General features: G+C 40.7%; 1 protein-coding gene across 7 annotated transcripts in view; it reads right to left on the reverse strand.

Annotated features, from left to right (window-relative positions):
• ZNF536 (zinc finger protein 536) overlaps positions 1–27500 on the reverse strand; it is a 346930-nt gene that overhangs the window by 268829 nt on the left and 50601 nt on the right. For 5 of the 7 annotated variants that reach the window (XM_031061295.1, XM_031061296.1, XM_031061299.1 and 2 more), the window contains exons 2-3: positions 20435–20529; positions 7950–8016 (exon numbers count right to left, since the gene is read on the reverse strand). The gene's annotated coding sequence lies outside the window, so the exon portion shown is untranslated. The remainder of the gene's footprint in view (positions 1–7949; positions 8017–20434; positions 20530–27500) is intronic. The other 2 variants (XM_031061301.1, XM_031061300.1) reach the window with 1 other exon arrangement.

Below are 27500 nucleotides of genomic sequence, written 5' to 3' on the forward strand. Positions count from 1 at the left end.
GATCCATAAAGCTGAGAAATCCTGCAAGTCTTAACACATTGTATTACAATAATAAATAATATAAATTTAAATGTACACATAAACAGGAGAGTACAGAAATGTATTCAAAAAATTGCCTTCAATCTCCTTTTCTTTTACTTTTCTGACACAAGTTTTACTCAAATTCAAGCACTGCCTGCTGCTGAACTTGATGTAGTAAACAAAGCTGCAAGGTTTCACACAGTCCTGCCATGTTACTGAAAGCACAGTAGAACAGAGTTAGACAAGCACAAATCAGTGTTGCAGGGCTGTGACTCCTTCATAAACAGAAGCCAAACTGTGGCAGTTTTCAAATAAGAGAAAAGACTTGCTAAAAGCTTCAAGATGTTGAGAAGAATGTGCCCTACAATGCCAACTTACTGCAATGAACCTAGCTCAGTAACTAGACTGTGGGCTTCTTTGTGTCTCATACTCTGAATGCAGTAAAAAGACCTCTGTGCCTCCTGCCACAGGGGAGGGAGTCTGAAGAGGACTGAAAACTGACAGCTCTGAAAAATAATAAAGCAACAAGTAGAGGCAGACATGGTGATTCTCAGGAAAGACTGATATGAAAGAGCCAGAGCTGCTAAACTCATTAGCATAGGTAAATCTGTTAAAAATGAAACTTTCAGCTGACAATTTGATTTCAACCCAAAACAGGCCAAAACTGACATTGCAATGTGAAAACGTTTACCTTAGGAAAGTCAAAACACTGTTCTTAAATTCTGTCATTTATGTTTTAGTGTGCTCTATTACAATATACCCTAACCAACTGAAATCATCAGATGTAAACCAGGCATTTCAACTCGATCAAAACATTTGCATACCCACCCCTGCAAACTTCAGAAAATATATTTTATGTTGGAAACCATCTCAATCAAATTTAAAAGTTTTCAAGACAAAACATATTCTTAAGTGCTTGTTTCTGTGAGGCTGTGGGTGGTGATGTGTCCCCACAAAAGGAAAGAACGATTTTGAGGAACGAACACAAGCAGCATCAAGGGCTGGATGGTTCAGGTGGAGGGTGGGGCATGAGGAGTAGCTCTGAAGGAGCCTGGACCATCCAACACCCTGCAGCTGAGCTCCCCAAAAGAAAAGGAATCCCTCACTTGGAGTTCTTGAGGCTTTTGCTCAGCGGGGAAATCTCCTCTGACCCTTGTTGTCAGCACGAGGATCAGTGCCCATCAGTCCCGTGGGACTCTGCTGTGGGTTCCCCTCTGCCAGCCTCATCCTCTGCAAACCACTCACCCAGAGCTGCTACTGGGACAGTTTCTGCCAATATGACCAAGATTAGAACAATTCTTCTCCTGCCTAGCTAGTGGAGAGGAGCAGGCTCCAGCTGTGAGAATTTTCAACACCTTATATTATACACCCAATGTGTAAATTGTGGCCTGCCTGGCCCACTCCCCTTCTTCTGTCTGTACCCTTCCAGAAAATTTCAGTTTTTTAATTGGAAATCAGGAAGCTGTTTTAGTTTTGTTTCTATATTCTTTAGAAATGCAAAAGCTGTCTAAAAATACTTTTAGGGTAAATTTTTGGGGGAAAATAAAAAGGAAAAGCGAGAAGACAGCTTGTGTAACAAATGCGTGTCCCATTAGCAACCAACAGCAATTTTAAAAAAATTACTAGCTCTTGCATTTTTCCATTGGTACTTTCTCTTTTCAAAATTTCTTCACTATGTACAATCAGGGGTATAAAAAAACAGACCTTGCCAACTGTTCATGAACTTATGCAAAGGATATGGGTGAAAAAAATCTATTCAGTGAAAAAATATAAATATTAGAATGTGCATTTCATATACATTTATTTCTAATGCATATTTTATTAGGATATTTCAATTATTTCTAAATACCAAACCAATTAGTCCCTACTCCAAAGAGAGACTTGATCACATTTTTTGTTTTAAAATCATATTTGAGTTCTAATATTTAAGCCAACCCAAGTCTGGAAGCAATAGAGCACTTGTGGAAAATGTGTATATATTTTCTTTAGCTAAAGTCACAGCACAGTTTTTCCTTTTTCCATCATTATTAGTATAAAAAGATTAATACAAACAAAACAAAAAAAAAAAGAAAGAAATTTCACTCCTACTTTCGTATTTCTTTAGATCTTAACCTGACATTAATGAGGAAATACACACTAGGATGATGATCACACTGTAGGATAAAATGGCTCATATACTGTGTTGATAAGTTAAGATGAAAGAAATCCAGAACAAAGACACAACAGTATTGCAGAGATATGTTTAGATTCCAAAATATTTGTATCAGTCAAAGATAGATACACCCAAGACAAAAAAAAACCCCAACTGATAAATAGAAACATCCACTTTTTCCCCACTTGACTGTATAATAAAGATCCTGTTTATTTTAAAGTGTTGCTCCATCACTTTGCCTGGCTGCCACATACAATACACAGATGCAGAATATACATATTTTCCATCTGATCTCTGATGCCTTTGCTCCCATTGAATATCAGTGCCAACCCTACACAAGCATTTGAGGGTAGGATTTACATTACAGGAGACAAAGGAGATGCTCAAATGGGAACAGTGCTGGCATTGAAATCCTGACCCTGGTGATCTAAGGCTGCAGTTAAGACCCCTATGAGTAACATCTCTGACGCAATTCTTCCCAAATCTCAGAACAAAACATTACAGTTTGCGCTGGGCTGGACTATAGTAGAGAAGTTTACAGGAACCATAGCTGCAAAATCCAAAAATCCTACCTGAAAGGCACTTTACAGGATCCAAACCATCCTTACTTTAATTACTCATGTGATGGCACATTTCTTCATGTCTATTCTGCTGGGTACTACCCTCATTTCAGTAGGAGTCATACACCAACAGCATCTCCTCTTTTTTTTTCTTCTTCCCAGACCAATTGGCTTATTTACCTAAGACATCATGACACTTTATTCCATCACAACATGGCACTGTTCCCCCAAAGTGGGGTCGCTCATTAGATGTATCATTCTGAAACGTGAATATTAATGCCCAGAAGAGATGAACCATAAGCATCACAGATGGACAAGGAGGGATTAGACAGAAATTGGTAACAGGATTGATAACAATTCACAAGTACATCAGGCACGATGACACATTACCTTGATCGACAGGAACTACTATTCCCAATTTGTGCTTCCACAAGCACCTGCAATTCCCTCACAGTCCAGATTCATAATAAACATTTTAAGACTGGTATTTTTGCTAATGGCATCAACCTGATGCCAAGCACAAGCCAAGAGGAAAACCACTTGCAAGGAATGGAAAAGATAAAGGAAGTGCAGAAGGCACAGTGGATGAATGCTGCAGCAGTCAACCAAGTACACTTAAGAGAAAAGAGAAGGTTGTAATCCAAAAGAGAATTTAACAACAATAAAATATGATGTGATCTATTTAAAGAATGAATGCAGAACTTCACCAAGCAGGTTATAATAAATGCTAGGTGATCAGGTATTTTATATATATATATATAATCTTGTGTTTAACAACATTTTAATTGCAGCTGCAATTGTTTAAAAGTGCTGCCCAGCAACCCCAGTAGGAGACGGGCATTGCATGTAAAGACACATTCAGGGAAAAATTAAAACACCTCACACATGGATACTTTTTGTCTCAATGAGTGGAAAAAGTCATTTACCTAGGACAGTAAATAAATGTGAAATATATCAACCCCACTGACTCTCCTTCTCTTCTCCAGTTAATCTTTTTTTTCAAAACCAACTGTCTAATGATATTATCTCATCATTTTACACCTACTTGTTTTGGTGGTGGGCAAAGGACAAAACACAAGTGGTTACTCTTCATCATTCATAAAAATTTTGATTGAGAATAATTTAAGAGTTGCCTCTTAGAGTTTCTTCTGCTAAAGATAGGTACACATGGTACTTCACTGAAATAGTCAAGCTAGATCTAAATTAGGAAAAATTAGTACAGATAGAACACAAGGTTAACACTGCTTTATTCCCTTCACTACACAATATAAACCAGGTATTTCTGCCTAATATATTCTGTGCCTGACAAACTTCTTTAAAACTGAGCTAATTTTTGCTCTTAAGGATGCAAACTGAAATTATTTTACAAAAAAAAAAAATAAAACAGCCTAAATTCTTCCTCCTTATTGACTAATGCTAGTTTTATGAATTTACTTGTTAACACAGCACAAGAATTTACATCTTCATTCACTTAGTTTGAATTGTTTATATGTGCTTTCAGGAGATGCACATCTCTGCCTTCCCATTCTAAAGCCAGGCCTGGCTCCAGCAGGGCAGTTGAGGCACACAGACCTAAGAACGACCTTCTGAACCAGGTTCTGAACATGCCAGCTCCTTCCTGTTAACTTGAATTCCATAAGTAATCTTAGATGGGTGAATTGTGTCATGAAAATAGGAACCTCTTCATTAGTTGTTTTTTAAAAGCAATGTAATTCTTATCCTGCCTCTAATTGCTTTATATTAAATATTCACTAGAAAAACATGGAAAATTTGCATATACTTCATAGTAACTATTCCTTTTGTTCTAAAGACAAAATTACTATTTGCTTGGCTAATTTTTTTTTTCCCAAATGAGAAATTGCAACCTGACTTGGGCACAGTGGTTACAATCCTTCTCCTAGTGAATCTCCTACTGCACAACACTTCTGACTGTGCCTCTTCCCCAACAGGACCTGACTTGGACAGTCAAGCTCTCAAGGAGAGTTTCTCTCAAGGAAAAGGGTTCAACAGAAATTTCAGCTGGAGCTACAAGAAAAGCCATCAAATGGTAAAGCAGAAGAGCCATAAATTTCATCCTGGAAGGATCTTCTCCCCCTTATCTCTATACAGACAATTTGAGAGAAAGGAAGGTAAAGAATGGAAGCTTTCAAGAACAACCCATCATCCAGGATAGATGATAAAATCTGCATGCAACCCTGAGGAAACAGGGTACAAAGTTCAGTCCTGTGTTTGTATTTCTAAAGAGCGTAAAATATCAAATATCCCTCTTGAAGAATAATTCTCCCTCTAGTCTCTTACACATTGTTGTGTAACTATACAATAAATATTATCCTGCTCACATGCTTTTGTTTACTTAGTATACATTACATTTGATGCTATCTGGCAGCATAAGTTTTAGTTCTGTCATTTTAAAATATTAATAGTTGTCAATCAAAATAGAAAGTGCATAATAAAAATGTTCTAGAAACTAATAACCCTATATTTCTACACCATCAGCTTGGAGCTAAGCATTGCTAAAAATGAGATTAATTATATGTTTGCAGAAGCCCAATACAATCAGACAGTCCTCTAAACAACATCCTCCTAGAAATGAACACAGACTAGATACATAATCGTATATATAGTGTGTATATATTAGGCAATACATGCAGCACTAAATTAATAGCATTATTTTCATTTGGCCCAGTCTTAAAAACCCTCACAATCTGCCCAGTGACAGTGTTAGGTAGAGGATGAGACAAAATGGCATGGTCAATACCAAAGTAATTTATGGAGATTTTCTGCAAATACTTGGAAGCCTGGAAGCACCAAGGAGATGCACACAGGACAGGTCCCTGAAGTTATGACCAACATATCATGGTAAATTGTTCAATTTAAGATAGAGGATCAAAAAAATATCCTTTGAATTATGTCTGTCAAACTTTAGTGGGAACTTCACTGCTTGGGACATTTAAACCTGCTCTGGACAAAGTATCAGCAAGTACCCTGTAGGGAACAATCCTGTAATGTCAAGAAGATGGACTAGATGTACAACAGGACTTTTGCTGCTCCATTTTTTATTACTCCAATCCATCACCCTTGCTGAGGTGAAGTTTTATGCAGACCTTTAAAATTATGACCATTTGAAAATTATGTCTGTGTCTGTATAATATATACACCCATATGGATGTAAGGTCTGGCTTTTAAAAACTCCAAGTAGAAAAACATATTTTGCTCCTAATTTGCCCATTCTATAGCTGTAACTATGCAATAATCTGGCAAATACAGATAGAAATTTTCAATTATGGTCATGGGAACACACAATTTACAGGCATGATTGTGACATGTAAATTTCCAACTTAGGCATGCAGGAATTTAAATATGTGGGCTGTGAACAAGATAGTAGTATTAGTCTGTGATATGGTTATGCCACAAAACCAGGATCAGACTCTGAGCTTTGCCCCAAAATAGAAAATCAGAAATCCTGCAAGGCAGACAAACTGATGTTGAGGTTTACAAAAGAAGCTAAGGAGAAGTCCCACAAGGAGCTCTAAACCAGATTATTTTTATCAAGGATTCTCAGGGAAAAAGTGAAATATTTTGTTTGGCTTCCTTCTGCCCAAGCCACTGTGGTCCTCCTGATACTTCTTTGCACCCCACTTTTGCAGAGAAGCTGGAACTCCCCATCACTCTTCTTAAACCCTGAAGGCCACTGAGGGGTTTGTACTGAAAAAATATTAACATTTAGGAATCTCTCCAAGCAATGGCTGCAGAAAACACCTCTGTTCCCAGGCAGAGGGTGGCAGAACCCTCTGTGGATAAGCAAGGTGTGTTGTAGGAGAGGTTAAAGGGTTCACTTTGCCCATGCACGTTCATTGTCATTTCTGTTATTCCAGAGTGGAAATCCTCTTACTGACTAAGGCAATCACCCCTGTATGAGTGCCATCTCCATACTTCAGTAGGGGAGAGAAACAGTAAGAGGATATGGAGGAGGAAAAGGCATTTTCCTTTTAATCTTTTAGACTGCAATAGCCATAATTGACTTTTCTATATAGTTGGGCTCTAGTTTGTCATACTGTTACAGTGAGAAACAGCAGCCTGCACTCATTTTTATACACAAATCTTAATGACTTCAATTGCTGCTAAGGATTCAGAATGGTGGCAGGATGTGGCCATTCACCATAAAGGCCCTAAAGCCTTCATAATTACTGAGTATACAGAATATTTATTATACAGACTGCACTAGGCCTCTTTTGTGGGCTGCCCTGGGCCTGTTCTCTGAGCCACGTCAAGCAAGAAGTTTAAATGAAACTGCTCCCAAGTTTCTGAAATGGTTTAATAAAACATATACTGACTGTAATATTCAGTTTATAGTAGAAAACTATTGCCCCTTGGTTTGAAAAATGACCTCTAGTTGGCAATTTTACTCTCAGCTTCATAGATTATAGTCCGCTGTTGGTCATTTTCTCAATCCACAGGGCAATACTTTTCCATAACAAGCTCAAACTGCAATCAGTATTTGTAGGCTGTTACACAAGTTGAGTATAATATGTCTCAACACATTCTATTATATGACTAAACAAAAGAAATAACAACCTGGTGACACAGACATATGGAGAAAAGCAGAGCTATTCTTCTAATACTGAGATAGCAGAAAAACATATTTCTTTGTATTGTGCTAATTTGTATTAAATTTCGTGTCTTCAATACACAATAATCTCTAATTTGGTTTTTTCATTAATGGTGTTTTGGTTTGTGTTGTCTTATGTCTTTTCTTATTTTAATGTAAAATGACAAATACTAAATTCTATTAGTATCAGATTTTAGAAATGACAAATAGTGACAGATAACCTAGCATTGTAAAATCACGTGAAAATGCATTCACACAGATATGTAAAAGATCATTTGCTCTTGGGCTCACAAAGCACACATTCACAATCTATGGGTTTGATACCAGGAAGTTCCAATGCAGTGCAGTAGACAGGATGCAGTTATTGTTTCAGCACCCAGCTCCAGCACTTAGATACAACTAAAATACCACATTTTGGGAAAACGGCTCCCACGTTAGATAACCAAAGAGATAAATTGCATTGAGAAGTCTCTGACCAGGAACTGAGGGAGATCTGGTGTCTGTTCCCAGACATGCCCTGGACAGCCCTGCCAGTGACTGCTGTTTAGGAAATCACCCACCTTCCCAAAGCACAGGCGCTGGGAGCTGCAGGGCTGATGGAACTTACCTGGCTGGAGTGTGGTGAGATCTAATTCTTTAATCAATGGGTGACCAATCCTCTTGTAGACCCTTTGCTGCAAATAGAAAATATTCATCATTACAAGTCTAATATTCATTCCAATCTGTAAATAAAACTCTGTGGTTAAAATGTGATACCCACCCACAGTCAGACACAAAGGGAACAACTTCTTAAGGTGAGGCCAGAGCACTCAGACAAAGAGGACATTTTGCCACCCTTCTTCTAGAAATTATGACTTTCCTATCCATTAAAAAAATTCACCAGATTCCTGGAGATCTGTGCTGGGGCAGAAGGGAGAATCTTGGCTAGGATAAGATCCATATGACAGAAAGGTTCATTGTAGTTCTCTATGGGTGGTTTCTGAATCTATAAGAATCTACATCACTGCATTTTGGGATACTAAAGGGACAGATTTTTTTTTCTTCATTTCCCACTATGTTCCTATATTTTTGCTCAATCACAGCTTCACCAGCATTCTCTAGCTGGAATTTAAGTTGTCTGGATTCATTTAAACATATAGAAACTGCATGCAGAAGCTTTAATTTATTTGAGCTAAGAACATATTTGAACAATTACCAGAAGATGATGGCTCTTTATCTTACAAGTCTTCAAGGAATTTAGATGTTTAACTCATTAATAGTGTTTGCTGCATTAGATTTTATGTTTTTATTATTTTATAAGAAAGGTTTTCTAATACAGAGAAAAAACAGGCTTTTTTTCTTTCCCCAACATTTTTCATTTTAGGGTAATAAAAGTGACACATATGTGCCATAATGTAATGGATTAATTAAGGAATATGATGTTTATCCTAGTCCTGAGTTGTACATCTTCATAACTCACTCATAAAAATTAATGTATTATACCACGCTCCAGAATGATATATCTTTTTTTTACCATACCTGTTGAGAATAAATTGTTCTAAATTGGATTATCTTGATTTCCAGTGAAAAATGTAAAAATTACATTGTTATTTTAAGAATTTACACTGCTGTGTATAAGAAAGCATAATCTTCTCACTGTGCTTTTGAACTGTCATGTTACTTCCACTGTTACGAAATCATAATTGCTGCTGCCACACCTAAAATCAAATGCAGTGCATATTGTATTTCTTCATACACTGCGTTTCCTATCTTAATCACAAAACCATATACAGTATGGTTTTGGCCAATTCTTTCATTACTGACTGCTTCTGTATATAAGTAACACACAATTATGCATGCAAGGACTCATAAAATCCTCATTTCTAAAATCAACAGATGAAAAATCCCTAAATAATAATGTACAGATGTTTCATATTCAAATGAGCTGTTGGCATGTAATCATACCAATCATGCCAATGCATGCAATAAAATTGGTGAATTTCAAGGTACTAGGCATTTACAACATATTTTTAATTTTTTTTAATCAAAAGACCATTTTAGGAAGATGGAAATGACAACTGTTCAATAAATACATAATGATATATTTCTCTTGAAATGATGTTCTCTTGAAATTTTCATGAGTGGTCAACTACCCTGTATTTTTCCATACTAATTCCTACTCCTTTTGCCTCAAGAAAGTTGATTTTTCGGTCCTTAAACTGCACTGCCTCACTAAAAGTAAATTATCTGCACCTTATCTGCAGAGTAATCCTCTTCTTGAATACAAGACAGAACATCAGAGTTTCTAATCCTTCACAGATAGAGTAATTCACATCCACTGTACGTTTTACTGTAAAGACAGAGTAATACAATATGTTTGATAAATCATGTATGTGTCTGTGTACAAAGAAAAAGGTTTATCTCGTCTCCTACATGGTGCATCCATATTAAAGCACACACACACACACTCCCCATGCTGGCACTGCAACAATCTTTAGAAGTTCTATAATAGAGACATCTAAGTTTAAAAAATGAAGCAGCTCACAGGTCAAACAAGTTCCTAACGAGAAGTGCTTAACCAGAAGTATTATTCCACTGATTGTAAGTTTGCATCCATACATCAAACCCTAGAGTCTATTGATTAAATAAAACTGATCTTTTTTTTTATTATTTCAAAGCAAAAGCGAATTAAATCATCCCAATTGTTTTCCCTTTGTTTGGAGCTATCACAGTTTGCACACTGGCCATGAGTCCTGCTTATAATTACAGCATCCTTAAGGAGAGCTTATTCTACAATGACTGATCACAGGTTTCTTGCCTCTTGCTCTAAATCTTCTGCTCCTGGTCATAATCAATGGCACTTGATGGCCCAATATTCTGATCCAATGTGGCAAGCCATAGGATCCAAGATCTGCTTAGAATCAATAAATTCATTTGCTTCAGGAAATTTGGGATCAGGACGACTTTAAGTATATGTAAATACAAGAATTTACAGCAATTATGCTGGCACATCTTTCCTTTCTCATACCTCTTTTCCACAGCATAATTAGCTGCGTCATGCCTTAATTTTGCTTGCAATCCTACATAAAGGAAGCCAGGCCAGACAGCCTTTGCAAAGCCTTACCAAAGTCAAGGTCTGCTGGCTGAGAGAACAGAGGGTCTCTCAGCAAAATGCACCAAAGCACTCCACATCTTTGTATTGCTGAGCCTCACATGGCATTGTGTGGGCTCTGAAGATACCAACAAATGCCAACATAGCATGAACATGGAACTGACTGCTTTAAAGGGCACCAACAGGTGCATACAAAAATCTTCTTGGAGCTGAGTTTGCCTTTCTTTTTCCCCATGTGCAAAAACGTCCAAGTTTGGTCAATAGCTCCCTTGGGCTCCTGTGTCTCCAAGTCAGCCTCCAGCCTAGGCTCCAGTGTACCTGGGCAGGGCAAAGATGCTCTGACACTCAGCTCACAACTTAACACAGCCAGCAATCCCTGCCTGGAGGATGTGGTTTCCATTCTGGAAGGTGATCAGTGCTAGGCTGAAAGGGAGCATGCAAGTTCACCTCTGTGTCTCACCCCACACTCACAGATGAAAGGACACACACTAATCTCAATTCTGCTACTGTACATACATGTTATTTTGTAAATTGTATAAAGTATTCTGAATATTTTTCTAAAGGCCAGGAACTCTAATGTACTTTAAATCTTCATTAAATTAGCATAGCAGACTAGGGTACATGTATAACTAGCAATAAAATATTTTTTTAAAAAAATTATTCCATGTTACTTATGTCACAGCAATGGAGTTACAGAACTCCAGGATGATGGCTAAATACAGACATCTGTACTAGTTTAGAAGGCTGGAGGCTGGGCACACCTTTCAGACCCTTAGTCCTTTTCCCACTGGAATCAGTAGTTCAGCACCAGTAGAGCAGAGATGAGAACCTTGTTTCTGCTAAGCAGCACTAATTTTTGCCCATAGTGACATTCAGAGGAGGATGAATCGAGTCACAGGGGTAAGAAAACTGTTTGCTTATGATGTGGCTGTCACCAGTGCAGATGAGTTTGTAACACCCTCCGAGCATCAAAACGCCACACAAAAGATACATTAAAAAAAAATAAACCAAACACAGTCTTGCAAAATATATCAGTGCAGTTCTTCAAACTGAAAAAGCAGAAGTCAGAAGATCAAGAACTCACAGTTAGGATTTTCCTATTAGATAAAGAACATAAGGATTCTCCTGAAGTCTTTGATTGATATATGATCTTTTCTTTCTTTTCAGGCAGAACAGCTGTCCAGTGAACTAGAAGAAATAGCCCTGAAGACAGCTTTGTGTCTGATATGACTTTGAGAGGGAAAATTATTCCAATGATAAATGCTTTACATGGAACATCTAATAAAATAAAATAAAAATGTCATCCATAAAAGAATTTTTCTTTCTATTTGAGTAAGCAATCCCTATTATCATCTGTGGGGCAGGGGTGTTGCTGTGTCTGAGACCAAAGAGAAAAGGTATTTCCCTCAAAATTGAATTTGAAATGAACTTAACCAAAAAGAGCCAATAGAGAAGAGAAGGGCAACTGGAAAAATGCAGAGGGAAGATGAAAATTTCCTGAGCATTGTCAGGATGCAGTGACCTGGGATGGATTGTAACTTCCTTCATTCTTGTCAGTAAGGAAATCTTTAAGGTGAAACATGGGTGCTTTGCTGGCTGATATCTGCCACAGTGACTGCATGCAGAAGGAGCTGGACTATGCTCAAAAAATCCCAAAGCAATACCAACCAACACAAACCTCCCCAGCAGAAGAAGGTATAAATTTGTGTAAATTTATTCAACCTAATGGAATTATGGAAATTACACAAATGGAGAACTACAGCCACTGTGAGAATTGATTGAAGTTATGTCCAGATGAGAGGAGAGATGGCTTTGACTGGAGCCTTTCTGGAGCTTGCTCTAGAGCTGTGTTTTGGCACATGGTGAGATAAGAAAAGAGCCTTAGAGAATGAAGAGCCACAATGCTCAGATGGAATTTGTACATCTTTGGCATTTTCAAACACGTCTCATTGTGACACTTCAGTGGATGGATGAGCACTGATGGATGCTGTCATACACAGACAGCACAAGGAAGAGTAATCACAGCTGTATTTTCCTTGAGAAACCAAATCCAGTACACCCATGGTTCAGCCAGCTGCCCTCCAGAGCCCTGATGAGTCTGTCACATAGACTCTGTGTCCCATTAATTTGGCCAAGACTAATTAAATGCCTGTCCACATCTGCTCCAGGACAGAACAGCTCGTGGCTTAGAAACACCTCAGAGAAGAGCATGATAAACCTTCTACCCATCCTCTTTGTCTTTCAACACAATGGAGCTGCCCTCAGCAACACTTCCACTTCATTCTTCTCCAAACCAAGCCCTTCTTCCTCTTCCAAAGCCTTCCTGTGTAGGCCCCTGCAACTGTACTTTTTCCAGAGCTAATAACAATTAAATGAGTATTTTAGCACTGAGAAACCAGAGGCAGGTACATGTTCTCATGTACCTTTGCACAGCTAGAAATCATTTCTCTCCCTTGCATTGGGCACCTTGAATGCCCTTCCTTCCCTGTCCCAAAGATTCTCCTTTATCCCTGTCTCTGGAGTCCTCCCTCCTGTAAGGTGTCACTGATGCTGCTCCCCTGTGTGCTCCCAGGAGCTGTTGACATCCTCCTGCTCCTCCACCACCTCACCTGCCCCCTCCCCTCCCATCTCTGAGTGCCAGCCCCTGCTCTCACGCAGATTTTAGCTCCACACTTTGCAGAAATCCTGCTCCATGGGATTCCAGCAACAGAAGAAGGGAAGATAAGAACATAAAAGCACCCTCAATGTGGTGTCCCATCAGGAAGCCAACTAAATCTGATAGACACTGTCCTCTCTGACACATGAGCGGGAAAGGGCTGAGCATTTAGAGAACAGCAGTTCAGAAAACAACTCTACATGGTCTATAATCAGCCAGCACCACCTAACAAATAGCATTTGCCTAAGTCTTTACCTTTGAGGCAATCAAATACCATTTTGAAAAAATAAAATAACTTCCACACATACACATTGCATATATATTTATGTTTCCCCTCACTCTCCCTCACTTTTAGTTTGCAGTGACAATCGGCAATTATTTTACAGAGAAAGACTCTAACATGCTTATGGGATGCCTTTAGTAATAAGATAATTATTTGTAACTCTATAAGGAATTATAATTTTTAATTTAAAAAGAAATCAAATAAAAACAGCTTTCATCTTCCCTGCCATGTGAAGAAAACATTCTCTGCCTACAACTCAAATTATCATTCTCTCCTTTGTGCAAAATGAATTGACCCAGAAAACTAAAAGGGTAAGAACCCATATTTGCTGGGCTTATTCAGCAGCCAAAAGTTCATGAAAAACACTGTTGTGTATCACATAGCAACCACTTGATGCCTATTGTTAAAATACAGTAGTTATTCAAAAAGTAAAATCTTGCATTCTCAAATAAGAAGCCAGGCTGCAATGTGTGTTTACTGTTTTGGGGAAATAGTCATCTTGCCATTTTCTCTTTTTCCATAGTCTTGGCATATTTGGTCAGCTATGAAATGTGCAGCTACCCACAGGAAAGAAAAGGAACACAAGAATGTTCCTCTACTGTTGAGCTCACAGGACAATGTCCATTCAAAGTAACACTTGGGATCTCTATTAAGAGCCTTAAGATGTGCTCTATTTTTATCCAGCCACACTTGCAGTAAAAAATGTAATGTTCCAGGGAAAGGGCATGAGGGAGAAAGGGAGAGAAGCTTCTGCTTTAGACTGTTAGAGCTGCACACTTTCACCTGCTCTTACAACAAGCTGCTCCTGGCAAGTCCTGTACATGTGCACAGGTGCCCACACTGCTACTGCACTGCTACCCAGCACTACAGCTGGGCAGAGGCATAAACTCCACAGGCATCTCCCTCTACCTTTTCTCCTGTTCTTTTGTGGTAGAACATGCTTTAAAAAGTGAAATAAATGTAAAATTTATACAGAAGGAAACTCAGATCTAGAGTCAGAAAAAAAGATTAACAGTTTCTGATAAATGGAGCTTGTATCACTCTGAAATATTTGAAAAGCAGTGGCAGATCACTTGAGCTACTCTGACTTTGCCAGATTTCCACGAGAGCTGAGAGTCAGCCCTGTTTGTCACAACTGCATCAGACTGTCTATTTAAATCATCAAAGCTAAAGCAGAAGGGTTCTGCTGAAACAACTGCTGGAGAAGATGAAGGAAAGAATAAGAAAGATATAAACTTCCTTCTAGGTTTTATTATGTGCTGTTACACAAAGAGTGCGTCTTAGAACTTCAAGATAATGACACTTTTAATACCAGAAGGGAATGGCTGACTTGCTTAGCATAACTTTGAGATATTTCATCAGGCCTGTGTGCAAACAGGTGTGCCACATTTTTGCTAGTGCTAAGATGCTTGTTGAGATTATCTCCTTATCTAGGAGCATGTTTAAACTCCTTTTGAGCAGTTAAAATAAGACAGTGGCAGAAAGTAGATTAAAAGGGAGAAAATGTATGAACATAGACTTTTTGCAAGAACCTCACTTTGAGCCCAGCTGTATCCAGGTATGTGTGTGCTGTTTCCACAGTCTCTGAAAAGACAAGTGAGGGGTAGGCAGCAAAACCCACATGAATGCATGAAAAAGTGTGAGAATGAATTAGGTACCCAGGGGCAATGAGATGGTCTTTAGAATTTGAGAGAATCTGGCTGTTACCAACACAAGATGAAAACATGGATGGATGAAGCTGCAGCTCACCTACTGCAAGTGTTTCTGCTTGCTGAAAAATAAAATTCTTTACTGGAGGTTAGCAAAAATCATCTTAAGATCTCAGCGGGCTTACAAAGCAGAAGTATCTATACAATTATTTCAGCACAGGTGCAAAAATCATCTTAACATCTCAGCTGACTTGCAAAGCAGAAGTATCTATACAATTATTTCAATCAAAGGCAGATCAGGGTGTACTTCCAGGCAATGACTACATAAGGAATGGTTTGGTCACTGGTCAGTGATGTGGCCAGGACAGGATGTGGTAATGAAACAGGGCTGTGGAAGAGCTGTAGTTACAATACTTCTCTCTCAGTAACATATAGCATAACTTCATGAAACAAAAACCAAGCCATTACATCCAGTGCACAACCAAAAATTAAGAAATCTTTCCCCCAAAACAATGAAAGGTATGTACTGAAGAATAATGAAGAGCTTGTCTAGCACAACTCAAACTCTCCTCTGAAAATGTATGCTTCTCTCAGAAGCAGATTCCCAGCACAGGGACTGGTAATTTATGATCCACCAAAATACTCTGTTGAACAAAAAAGTAATACCTACACCGTGCCTATGCAAATCACCAAGAATAAGTGACTCCAAGGACCAGTAAGAACAAAGCCCAAAACTCCTATCAAACATTATCTGAGGTTTGAAAAAGTCAAGACAAAGTGTAATTTTTTTTAAACGGGGATAAATTGGGATTTCTGTAACAATTGACTCATTTTGCCTGCTTTTATCTAAGGAGCTCAAAGAGCACTCCAAGTGTTAATTAAATTACAAAGCATTTTTGAGACAGGTAAATGGTATTATGTCCACTGGGGAACAGAGAGAACATTTATGTTTCATTACTAAAGTCACAGTAATCCAGTGGCAAGTAATATAACCCAAGAACTTCCAGTTGCCACTTCTACTCATTGACTTGATGGCCTCACAAGAGATAAAATTAGCCTTAAAAGCCAAAAATACTTTTCCTCTTGTGCTTTTCTATCTTTCAAGACTAGGCCAAGATTCTTGAATTTCATTTTATTCTTCTTCCTCTGCTTACTGGGAGGCCTTTCTTTCAGAGGCACACAAAAGAAGCCACTTCCTAACCTACCCAAGTGTGTTAAGGATCACAGTACAGCAACACGGGCAGGAGCTCAAACAAGGGCAGTGAAGTGTAATGGGGCTCTTTAACAGCTTGTGCAGCTGCATCAGGGTCCTCTTCTCCCTCCTCCAACCAGTCCTTCTCCAGAGATGGCACACCAGGGCCTCTGTCCCATCGGAGTAAAGACGGGCAGAGATGCAGATGAAATAATCCTTGGCTGGCTGATTCATTGACTTTACCAATGAAAGAGACATAAAAAAACCCTGAGGAACCTGGTGCCCCCAGCACTTGGTACAAGAATCTCTCACTGAACAGAACGATATCAAAAAACAATGAACCAGACCCTGAAAATGCTTTAGACCATGGAGAAGTCTATTCTGCAGTCTACTTACTACATCTATTTTGAGTTGCATGTGGAAAAATGAGGGAGAAACCTTTCACTGACCATTCTATTCTTAGCCCAAAAAAGAAAGCCACCATTTTCCATTTCAGCTTGGCCCTGACTGGTAAAAATGCAGGATGCAGGAGCAATAAAGCAGTAAGGTACAATGCCATCTGCACAATACACAGGCAAACCTAAGGCATCTCTAATTCAAGACTAGTACAGCTCAGTTAGAGCTTTAAATAATTATATCTCCATTAGTAAACTAATTTTGGAGAGTAAGAGGCTTTTCTATTTTGTACATAACTATTTATTACTAAAAACAGGGAAGCATCTTTTGGAACTTTCTTTAAGCCTTTTGAATACAATGCTAAACCAAGATTTCAGGCTTTATTTTCCCCTTCATTTCTTGTTATGTCATGAAGAATCAGCTACGTGGAAGAGATGAGAATGTCTTTGATTTAAATGACCAAGACTTAAGATTGTCTTTACCGTGGCAGAAAATAAAGCTGCTGCATATATTTCCAGTGGCTGTATTATTGTTACATGGTATGACAATCATAATCTTTCTCTTTTTTCCTAAAAATATGTCCAAAAAACCACACAGTTTATATACTGCATTCAAAATATTTTTCTTCGTTTACATTGATTGCATATTTCAAACCATGTTACAGCTGTATCGCTTAGCTTAAATCAAATAAGGAATCCACATAAATGCATACACACACTTTGCTTGTTTTTAGACATTCCCAGTATTGACAAGATTAAAATATTTTTCTCATTCATTATTTATTGTGATATGATGAAACAGTAAGAGTATGTATTTAACAAACATCACAAAGTGGAGTTAAAATGTGGACACGCTGTTTCATTTCGATTTTGCTGCGACAGTGTTAAGTATGTGACTCCCTGACTGCAATAATGACATCTTGGGGTGATGAAGATTTAAGATGCTTTGCAAGGATGCAGTGTGATCCCAACTCCTCAGCCATGCTGACTAGGAGCATTATTAAACAGATGAACCCAAGAGTGGAAAGTCCTGCTGCAGAGGGCTGCGGGGATCAGTGCTCGATGCAAGAGCAGCACCAAACCCCTCCATGCACCCCTAGTGCCTAACTGGACTGACTGAGGGCAGTCACACACACTGCTCCAACACTTCCACAAGCACCAACGTTTTTTATTACCAAAAAATGTGTTCTCTGGACCATTTCTCTGCCTCTTGGGTGAATTGGCAGTACCTGACAGCTGGAGCTTGGGCTCAAGCAATGCCATATCTGGATGAAACTCAGGTATGGGGCAGATCCGTGTGGCTTTGGCTGTCTGGTGTTTTTACCTTGGGTTGAAAACCACAGGCATGATCCCAGTTTCTAGCTCACAGTTGGGCACCATTCTGCACATTTCTACTGGCAAAAAAAAGGGCAAGGAAGTGCCAAAGAGCAAGCACCACAGCAAAGGAACCATGACCAAAACTGGTTCTGCTGGGCAGAGGAGCAGAGAGCTTGCCTTCTACAGAATGTGGCAGTATCTGGGTTAGAATATAGAAAAAGACACATTTTAGCCCAAATACTTGTTCTTGCATACTGCAGTCTAAATATACCCTCTATGATAAATACAGCAGAATAATCAGAAGATACAGAGTGCTTAAAATGCACCCTTAACAAAGCAAAACAATGTAATGCATATCTTTCTTTACGTGTCAAACAATTTGCCTAACAAATCATAATAATGCAGAATGATATAAAATTCACCCATCAAGCCCAAATGCATGCATGAAGATTACCATGGCAAAGAATTGTGAATTTCATTAAATATGTTAAAGGCAAAAAAAAAAAAATTCCTCTTTGAAAAATAGTAATCCTGTCTTTCAACAAAAATATTATAGGAAGCTATGAATTTGGTAGATCTGAATAGGATGTTGGTACATGTTTTACTAAGGTAATATAATGGCACACTATTATTAGATCACATTAATCATTACTGTGCCAAAGGCACTGACAGCACCACTGAAAAGGATTGAAAGGGCTGGTAATGGATATAAATTACCCATTGTGTGATAAAAGGATTTTTACTAAGAAGGTAAGAATAAAACAGCAAATTTCTAATATAACTGTTGTGTAAAAACCAAAATAAAAGTAATCCAGTCAGTAATATCCACAAAATCAGAAAGTAAGCACTTTTGAAACAAGATAAAGTCACAATAAAAACTGTATACAATGTAAAATTAATTTTGTGCTGCATAATATTACTATCAATTTAAATAGTTTACATGATGACCTCTATGGTCAAGAGAAAGGTAAGCTTTGTTAATTAGAATTGAGTAGGAGCTTCTGCAGGCGTATTTTAAGTTTGTGGGCTTGGAATTTTTTTTCTTTTTTCTTTTTTAACATATAATCCCTTCCTAACACCCCCCTGAAATTCAAGACATGCTGAGAGTTTTCTGTTTTGTGCATTAACATCACAACAAACAGCACATCCCTCAGATGGTTTTATTTGGATTCCAAATGCTATTACAAAACGAACCACGTCTTTGCTGAGCTATTTAACCATTTGATTGAAACCATTTGTATCACTAATTGTCCAGTCCTGTGCTTCTCTTTACTCTGGCAAGTATTTCCTGATATTAGTGGGGATCAGTGGAGTGAATTGGTCAAACTACATCCTTATTTACAGCATTAAAAAATCCACATATCTTCTCTGAAGCTGATGGAATTATTCTAGAATCAAGTCACTGTAATTCTTTTCAAGTCAATTGTCTAGAATAAAATCCAGTAGCTCACATTCAATTAGTAAGTTTTAAAAATTGTGAGCCATACCCTTAAATGATATAAATTCATAAGTACAGACATCAATCCTGAAAACACTTACGTCTCTACTTAACTTTACTCACGTGAGTAATTCCATTAGCATCAGTAATTCAATACCTGCTTATGCATTTGCAGTACTGAAGCTTTAATATGCCTGGATATCCTCTCACATCAGCTATAAATCAGCACAATTCCTCTGAATCACAGAGTTTCTACTAATTCACAGGATATAAAAAGGAATGGACAACGCAGTATAACAATTAAAATAAAGAAATAACATAAGAATTTGATTTGGGAGCAGAAGCTATCAGAAATTTTGATTTAAGGATCAATTAATGCATGTGGAATGTGGAATTAATTATTGGTTATTTCCTAGGAAGCTAGACTTTTATTTCAAACTGAGGGCCAAATAACCCAATTTTGATTTCACACCTATTTCCACACCAAGCTGATTTCTCAGACTTTACAGGAGCTTTTCGTCTGCTGCACTGGAATAGCTCAGAGGAAAATCACATATACAATGTAGTACACCCCTCCACCCACTGATTTTCATGGGTGTTCTTCTCATGCTAATACACAACAGAATATGGTTCTTAATAATATGCATGAGATGTTCTATTGAACTTACAGGAGGGAAAAAAAACCAAAAAATGATAAAATTAATTTAATCAGGAGTGTCATGGGTTTTTTTAAATCAGCAGTCTGATGATAAAGTAATAAATGATGATTCATCCCCAACACAATTATTACATATCAACTGCATAAAGATGAATGCTCATGATTTTACCAAGCAGAATATTTTCTTGAAAAAAAAAATTTATTTGTAGATCACTACAACCTGAAAGAACTACAATAAAAAGTTTTGCAAGACATAAACATAATATTTTTGAAGACATAAAAAACAAGCAAGAACAGATTTAAAAAACTAATTTAGGTACTTAATTTTACTTTTTTTTTAATTGGAAAAACAAAGCTAGACTGAGATCCATAAGCAGAAGAAAATGTTATGAGAACAATATAAGTATTCTTACCAGTTATTCTTAAGCCAATGAATCTGTTCCCTGGATGAGGAAATTCTTAAAAGACACAGGACAGGTACTGAAGGTCACAACTGGAAAAATAAAACCTGTGAGAAATTGAATATGTCAAAACTCAGTGTTTGAATCAGACATTTACATTAAAATATTACAATGCCACCTCAAGCAGGCAACCTACAGGACAGCAGAGAGCATTAAGAATTACAGTATTAATGGGATTAACACATTTTATTTTTTAGTTTTCATAATCTACATGTTTGGTGGTCATTTCATATTTGGAAATTAAAACTTCTTTCAGTTCTGGATTGTTTTGAGAGGGAAAACCTCTTCTCAAGATAATGATAAGGAACAGAATGAAATTCTTCTGATCCTTTCCCCTAGACAGTACAGCAAAAGAGGACAAAACAGGATAAAACAAAAGTTGCATAGCATACTCCAGAAACCCAGTTATTCTCTTTGACATTGATATTCTAATCTTTCAAACTGAGTAAAAAGAGAACAGCTACTAATTGTATTTTTACTTTTTTTTAATTCCATTTTATAACAGAAATAAGTCCTTTGTAGATGATCTCATCTAATAAACCCTACTTAAAACAGATAAGAGCCAGCAGTAAAAGCCAAGCAGAATACTTCCAAGATATTTGTCAGTAGTGAATTTAGGGCCATTACATTAGTAAGCAAAATAGAGACAAAAACAAAGGGCATTCTTAGAGCAAAATAAAGTTCACTGGACTGAAGCTATAATCTGAAGAATTTATGACTGAGAATTCTAACTATGTTTATTCCTATGAATGTCTAACAAATAAAATTAAAGGTCACTTCCAAATAATACACTTTGTACATCTACATCAACCCAACTCTTTCATACAGAAGGCTCTGAAACCACAGTTCCAGCACCACAGCCTCAGGGCTTCACCTTGGCAGCCCTGATTGCCCAGGGAAGCACTGACTGCTCTGAGGGCTGCTGTGGTGGTCAACGTGGAAAAAATTCCAGCCTTCATTTCTGGGGGAAATCATCAGGGGCTTGGCCATTGGACTGCATTGGAATAAAATCAGTCAGTGCCAACAGCATCACACTGCTGCTCAACTCTGTCTGTTGGCTTGAAGGGCAAACAACAATTTTGAGGGCTCCTCTTGATGATGAAAACAGCATGAAATAATTCTGAAAACAGAAGTTCACTACCAAGCAGCACAGCCCTCCCTTAGTGCAATACTGCTACAACATTTCTCTTGTATCCTCTAAGGTCTCTGCAGCTCCACCTTGTCAGGATTGCATCCAGCACAAAGTGCTCCTGCAGTCCCACTCTGTCCCCACCTCCTCCTCCTCCTCCTTCCCCTCTGGTTCCCACCACACCAACCACGGGATACTCATTGCCATTGTGATGGTTCACCATAAGGCTTCCCAAACCCCACTGGCTCCCTCCTCGCTTGCAGACTGAGCCAGGCTTTGCCACGTGTTTCAAAGCCTTTTCCAAGTGATAATTCTGCCACACAACTTTGCTGACACAGGAGAATTACTCCAATTCAAGCTTCAAGCCCGTTCTTTACAACTCACATTTCCACAGCAAAGCACCAACTATCCTGCAGTAATCACCTGGTTTGCCATCCCCATTGTTCCTTATACCTAGGAACACGTTCTTCCCTGCTCTGTCCTTGTGCCCAGTTTTCTTTTACCTGCCAGTTATCTCTGAATTTGAATTATAAGCCCTGAACAGCAAAGCCCTGTCCTCTCATGAGACGCTTTCCTATTGAGCTGAATGGGTGGTGAGCAGGCACAAGGCATGACTCCAACCCAGCACCCCATATCAATGGGCAAATCCAGCTACATGAGAAGAAAAACTGCAAAAGTCAAGAGAAGGACCTACAATGCTGACTGGAGAGAATAAAAATCAGTTTTGTAACTGGGTAAAGGAAACCCTGTCATCAGATTTGGTCTTCCTAAACATGAAATTGTGTCTAGATAGGATTCAGGTCCCACTTATGAAGGCCCATAACACTTTAGAATTTAAATAAGTGAATTTCAGTTGCTATATTTGAACACATAGGAACAGCAAATTCCTGGACTGCTGCAGATAAACATAGGTCCCATCCAACATTTTCAGTTGCACACTACCTAAAAACAGTGACAGCTTGTTTGTCTCGAATTTCTGCTCTTGTTGATGTCTTAAATTCTTGCAGATATACCTTTCTAGTGCTTACTTGCAGCTCATTCAACGCAAAAGCCAACAAACAGAAACAAAGATAATAAACTGTTAGGTTTCTAAAAGATGTTATCTCACTAAACAGGTTCTTAGTACTCCTACACCAACATCAGAGCACATTTTTGCTATGCTATTACAAGGCTACTTGTGTTTAAAAAAATTCAGCTTTTACATACACGCTCATGACTTGCAAAATTCTAGGAATGATTCTCAAGGGGCTTTCACTAAGATGCTTTATAAATTCTGATGACAGACAGAACACAGTAAGGCTTCATCTCTTAAAGTCCTGTACTGATTTGTTTGGAGGCTTCATGTCATTGATCAGCATGTCAATGTCTCTTGCAATCTGCTTTCCAGTTCATGACTGAGAGTGAACCCCTCAGGTTTAAAACCTTAAATGATTTAAGGTCTGTGATACATAACCTTACGAACAAATTGGGAAAATCTGTAGCTTTACACATTAAACTGTAACAGAAATGATTTAAAGCCTTATAAAAAGGTATTTTACTTACCTGTGCTAATATTATTCTAACACATTTGACACTGACTATGTAAAGCAGATATTTTAAAGGTACAGGCAGCAAGCTGCCTGGAAACAAATTAAGACAGTTCCACTTAGGTCAAATTGGGCCAGTTTACCAGTGTCTAATACACTCCCTGGCATTAAAAAATGGCACCATGAGTCCTTACAGACCAATTTATTATAGTAAGCTTCCCACAGCAGCACTGCTGTGCAGTTGCACTCGGCTCAGTGAGTGATCCAGCACACCCTGAGAGAAGAAAAAAACCCTAAAAATCTTCAGAAACAGCATGACAAAAATAAAAAGTAGTGGTGAGACATAACTAGGGTATGACAGCACAATTTCTGTTCATTCTTAAAACATGCTTTTGGTAGCTCACTCCTTGAAATGAATTAGAGACATGAAAGGGAGAAAGTAATCTCATCCCACTGATGAGCAGGGGCCAGAAGGATTTCTGCAGGTTACAGATGGAAATCTAACACACAGCAAGGGAAAACAGAAGCTTGAGCATGGACTTATTCTGCACAACAGGACTTTTACCCCAAATGCTGAGACTAAAAGGCTTTATTGCATGGCTCTTAGCAGCACATCCCATTCCTGTTCAGCTCCGTGTTAAAGCCCTGCTAATCTCAAGGAGACAAGGCTCAGGCCCTCTGCAAACGGCCTACCCTTTCTGATGGAATGAGGTGTCATGTTTAAATAATTATTCCCTATCAGCTGCTTTTTGAGGGCCTCTTGAATTGCCCTGGCATAGCTGCTCTCACCCTGGGCACACCAGAGATGCAGGGACAGAGATAGGCAGGGGAAGAGGCTCAAAGACAGCACAAAGCCAGCCCAGGAGCCGTGCAGGACACCCTTGCCAGGCCTCCATGTGAGCACTGCATTCATCATAAATGCAGGATGGGGCCTGAAGGGTCCAGTTAGTGTCACTGGGAGTTACATGCATAAGTGAAGAGAGATAAACAGTCCCTAAAGCAGGATGCTGGAATAAATCTCAGTATTTTTCCACTGTTCCCGAAAAACATGAGAGCTGACACCGCTTTTCTCAGGCTGGGGCATGGTTTCCACCCGTGGCACCACAGCCTGCCCAGCCATGCACCAGTCCCCATTTACAGACCTTCCTCCCTCTCTGCATTTGTGCCCTGCCCATGCCCTCAGAAGTCTCCAGTACATAAAGCTGTCTGCCTATAAATGCAAAATATTTAAAAATTCAGAGCTAACCATGACAGGATTTGTCCACATCTCCTGGCAAATCTGTGGTGTTTTATCTAACATCCTTTCAGGGAAGCTCCTTTACATCGCCAAGATCACGCAACAAACTCTGGCTCTCATTTTTCCCTCCTGATATAAGTAAGCAAGAGACAGCAAAGAGAAGAGGAATGCACATCCTTTTAACTCCTGGGGAGCCAAGGGGTTTGCTAAAGTTCTTTATCAGAGACACAACTCTCTCCAGCTCCTTAGGTTTTTTATACTTCTGCTTCAGACATCCTAGTTTGCATTTATTTTGTGCAGCTTCTACCTTTCTGTGGTTTTTGGCACTAACACCACCTTAACTTGTCCTTATTAGGACTGTCACAGTTGAGATGGCCATGATGCACAGAGGATCACCATACAATTCCAGAAGGCTTTAAACATTCCCCCAAACAGAGTAACACCTTACCTCATCAGAAGGCTTCAGGTATCTGCCCATAACACCCCATCACTTCAGAAGTCTGCAAGCAACTGCCCTTCTTGTTCTTTAGCCCTACCTTTTATCCCCTCCTATTAATGCCCTGCACCTGTGTGCCCCTCACTGTCAATGCCCTGCACCTGTGTGCCCCTCACTGTTCATACCCTGCCCCTGTGTGCCCATCACTGTCCATGCCCTGCCCCTGTGCGCCCATCACTGTTCATGCCCTGCACCTGTGTGCCCCTCACTGTCAATGCCCTGCACCTGTGTGCCCCTCACTGTCAATGCCCTGCACCTGTGTGCCCCTCACTGTCAATGCCCTGCACCTGTGTGCCCCTCACTGTCAATGCCCTGCACCTGTGTGCCCCTCACTGTCAATGCCCTGCACCTGTGTGCCCCTCACTGTCAATGCCCTGCACCTGTGTGCCCCTCACTGTCAATGCCCTGCACCTGTGTGCCCCTCACTGTCAATGCCCTGCACCTGTGTGCCCCTCACTGTCAATGCCCTGCACCTGTGTGCCCCTCACTGTCAATGCCCTGCACCTGTGTGCCCCTCACTGTCAATGCCCTGCACCTGTGTGCCCCTCACTGTCAATGCCCTGCACCTGTGTGCCCCTCACTGTCAATGCCCTGCACCTGTGTGCCCCTCACTGTCAATGCCCTGCACCTGTGTGCCCCTCACTGTCAATGCCCTGCACCTGTGTGCCCCTCACTGTCAATGCCCTGCACCTGTGTGCCCCTCACTGTCAATGCCCTGCACCTGTGTGCCCCTCACTGTCAATGCCCTGCACCTGTGTGCCCCTCACTGTCAATGCCCTGCACCTGTGTGCCCCTCACTGTCAATGCCCTGCACCTGTGTGCCCCTCACTGTCAATGCCCTGCACCTGTGTGCCCCTCACTGTCAATGCCCTGCACCTGTGTGCCCCTCACTGTCAATGCCCTGCACCTGTGTGCCCCTCACTGTCAATGCCCTGCACCTGTGTGCCCCTCACTGTCAATGCCCTGCACCTGTGTGCCCCTCACTGTCAATGCCCTGCACCTGTGTGCCCCTCACTGTCAATGCCCTGCACCTGTGTGCCCCTCACTGTCAATGCCCTGCACCTGTGTGCCCCTCACTGTCAATGCCCTGCACCTGTGTGCCCCTCACTGTCAATGCCCTGCACCTGTGTGCCCCTCACTGTCAATGCCCTGCACCTGTGTGCCCCTCACTGTCAATGCCCTGCACCTGTGTGCCCCTCACTGTCAATGCCCTGCACCTGTGTGCCCCTCACTGTCAATGCCCTGCACCTGTGTGCCCCTCACTGTCAATGCCCTGCACCTGTGTGCCCCTCACTGTCAATGCCCTGCACCTGTGTGCCCCTCACTGTCAATGCCCTGCACCTGTGTGCCCCTCACTGTCAATGCCCTGCACCTGTGTGCCCCTCACTGTCAATGCCCTGCACCTGTGTGCCCCTCACTGTCAATGCCCTGCACCTGTGTGCCCCTCACTGTCAATGCCCTGCACCTGTGTGCCCCTCACTGTCAATGCCCTGCACCTGTGTGCCCCTCACTGTCAATGCCCTGCACCTGTGTGCCCCTCACTGTCAATGCCCTGCACCTGTGTGCCCCTCACTGTCAATGCCCTGCACCTGTGTGCCCCTCACTGTCAATGCCCTGCACCTGTGTGCCCCTCACTGTCAATGCCCTGCACCTGTGTGCCCCTCACTGTCAATGCCCTGCACCTGTGTGCCCCTCACTGTCAATGCCCTGCACCTGTGTGCCCCTCACTGTCAATGCCCTGCACCTGTGTGCCCCTCACTGTCAATGCCCTGCACCTGTGTGCCCCTCACTGTCAATGCCCTGCACCTGTGTGCCCCTCACTGTCAATGCCCTGCACCTGTGTGCCCCTCACTGTCAATGCCCTGCACCTGTGTGCCCCTCACTGTCAATGCCCTGCACCTGTGTGCCCCTCACTGTCAATGCCCTGCACCTGTGTGCCCCTCACTGTCAATGCCCTGCACCTGTGTGCCCCTCACTGTCAATGCCCTGCACCTGTGTGCCCCTCACTGTCAATGCCCTGCACCTGTGTGCCCCTCACTGTCAATGCCCTGCACCTGTGTGCCCCTCACTGTCAATGCCCTGCACCTGTGTGCCCCTCACTGTCAATGCCCTGCACCTGTGTGCCCCTCACTGTCAATGCCCTGCACCTGTGTGCCCCTCACTGTCAATGCCCTGCACCTGTGTGCCCCTCACTGTCAATGCCCTGCACCTGTGTGCCCCTCACTGTCAATGCCCTGCACCTGTGTGCCCCTCACTGTCAATGCCCTGCACCTGTGTGCCCCTCACTGTCAATGCCCTGCACCTGTGTGCCCCTCACTGTCAATGCCCTGCACCTGTGTGCCCCTCACTGTCAATGCCCTGCACCTGTGTGCCCCTCACTGTCAATGCCCTGCACCTGTGTGCCCCTCACTGTCAATGCCCTGCACCTGTGTGCCCCTCACTGTCAATGCCCTGCACCTGTGTGCCCCTCACTGTCAATGCCCTGCACCTGTGTGCCCCTCACTGTCAATGCCCTGCACCTGTGTGCCCCTCACTGTCAATGCCCTGCACCTGTGTGCCCCTCACTGTCAATGCCCTGCACCTGTGTGCCCCTCACTGTCAATGCCCTGCACCTGTGTGCCCCTCACTGT

The sequence above is a fragment of the Geospiza fortis genome, unplaced genomic scaffold (assembly GCF_000277835.1).
Source record: "Geospiza fortis unplaced genomic scaffold, GeoFor_1.0 scaffold79, whole genome shotgun sequence".
Taxonomy (NCBI): domain Eukaryota; kingdom Metazoa; phylum Chordata; class Aves; order Passeriformes; family Thraupidae; genus Geospiza; species Geospiza fortis.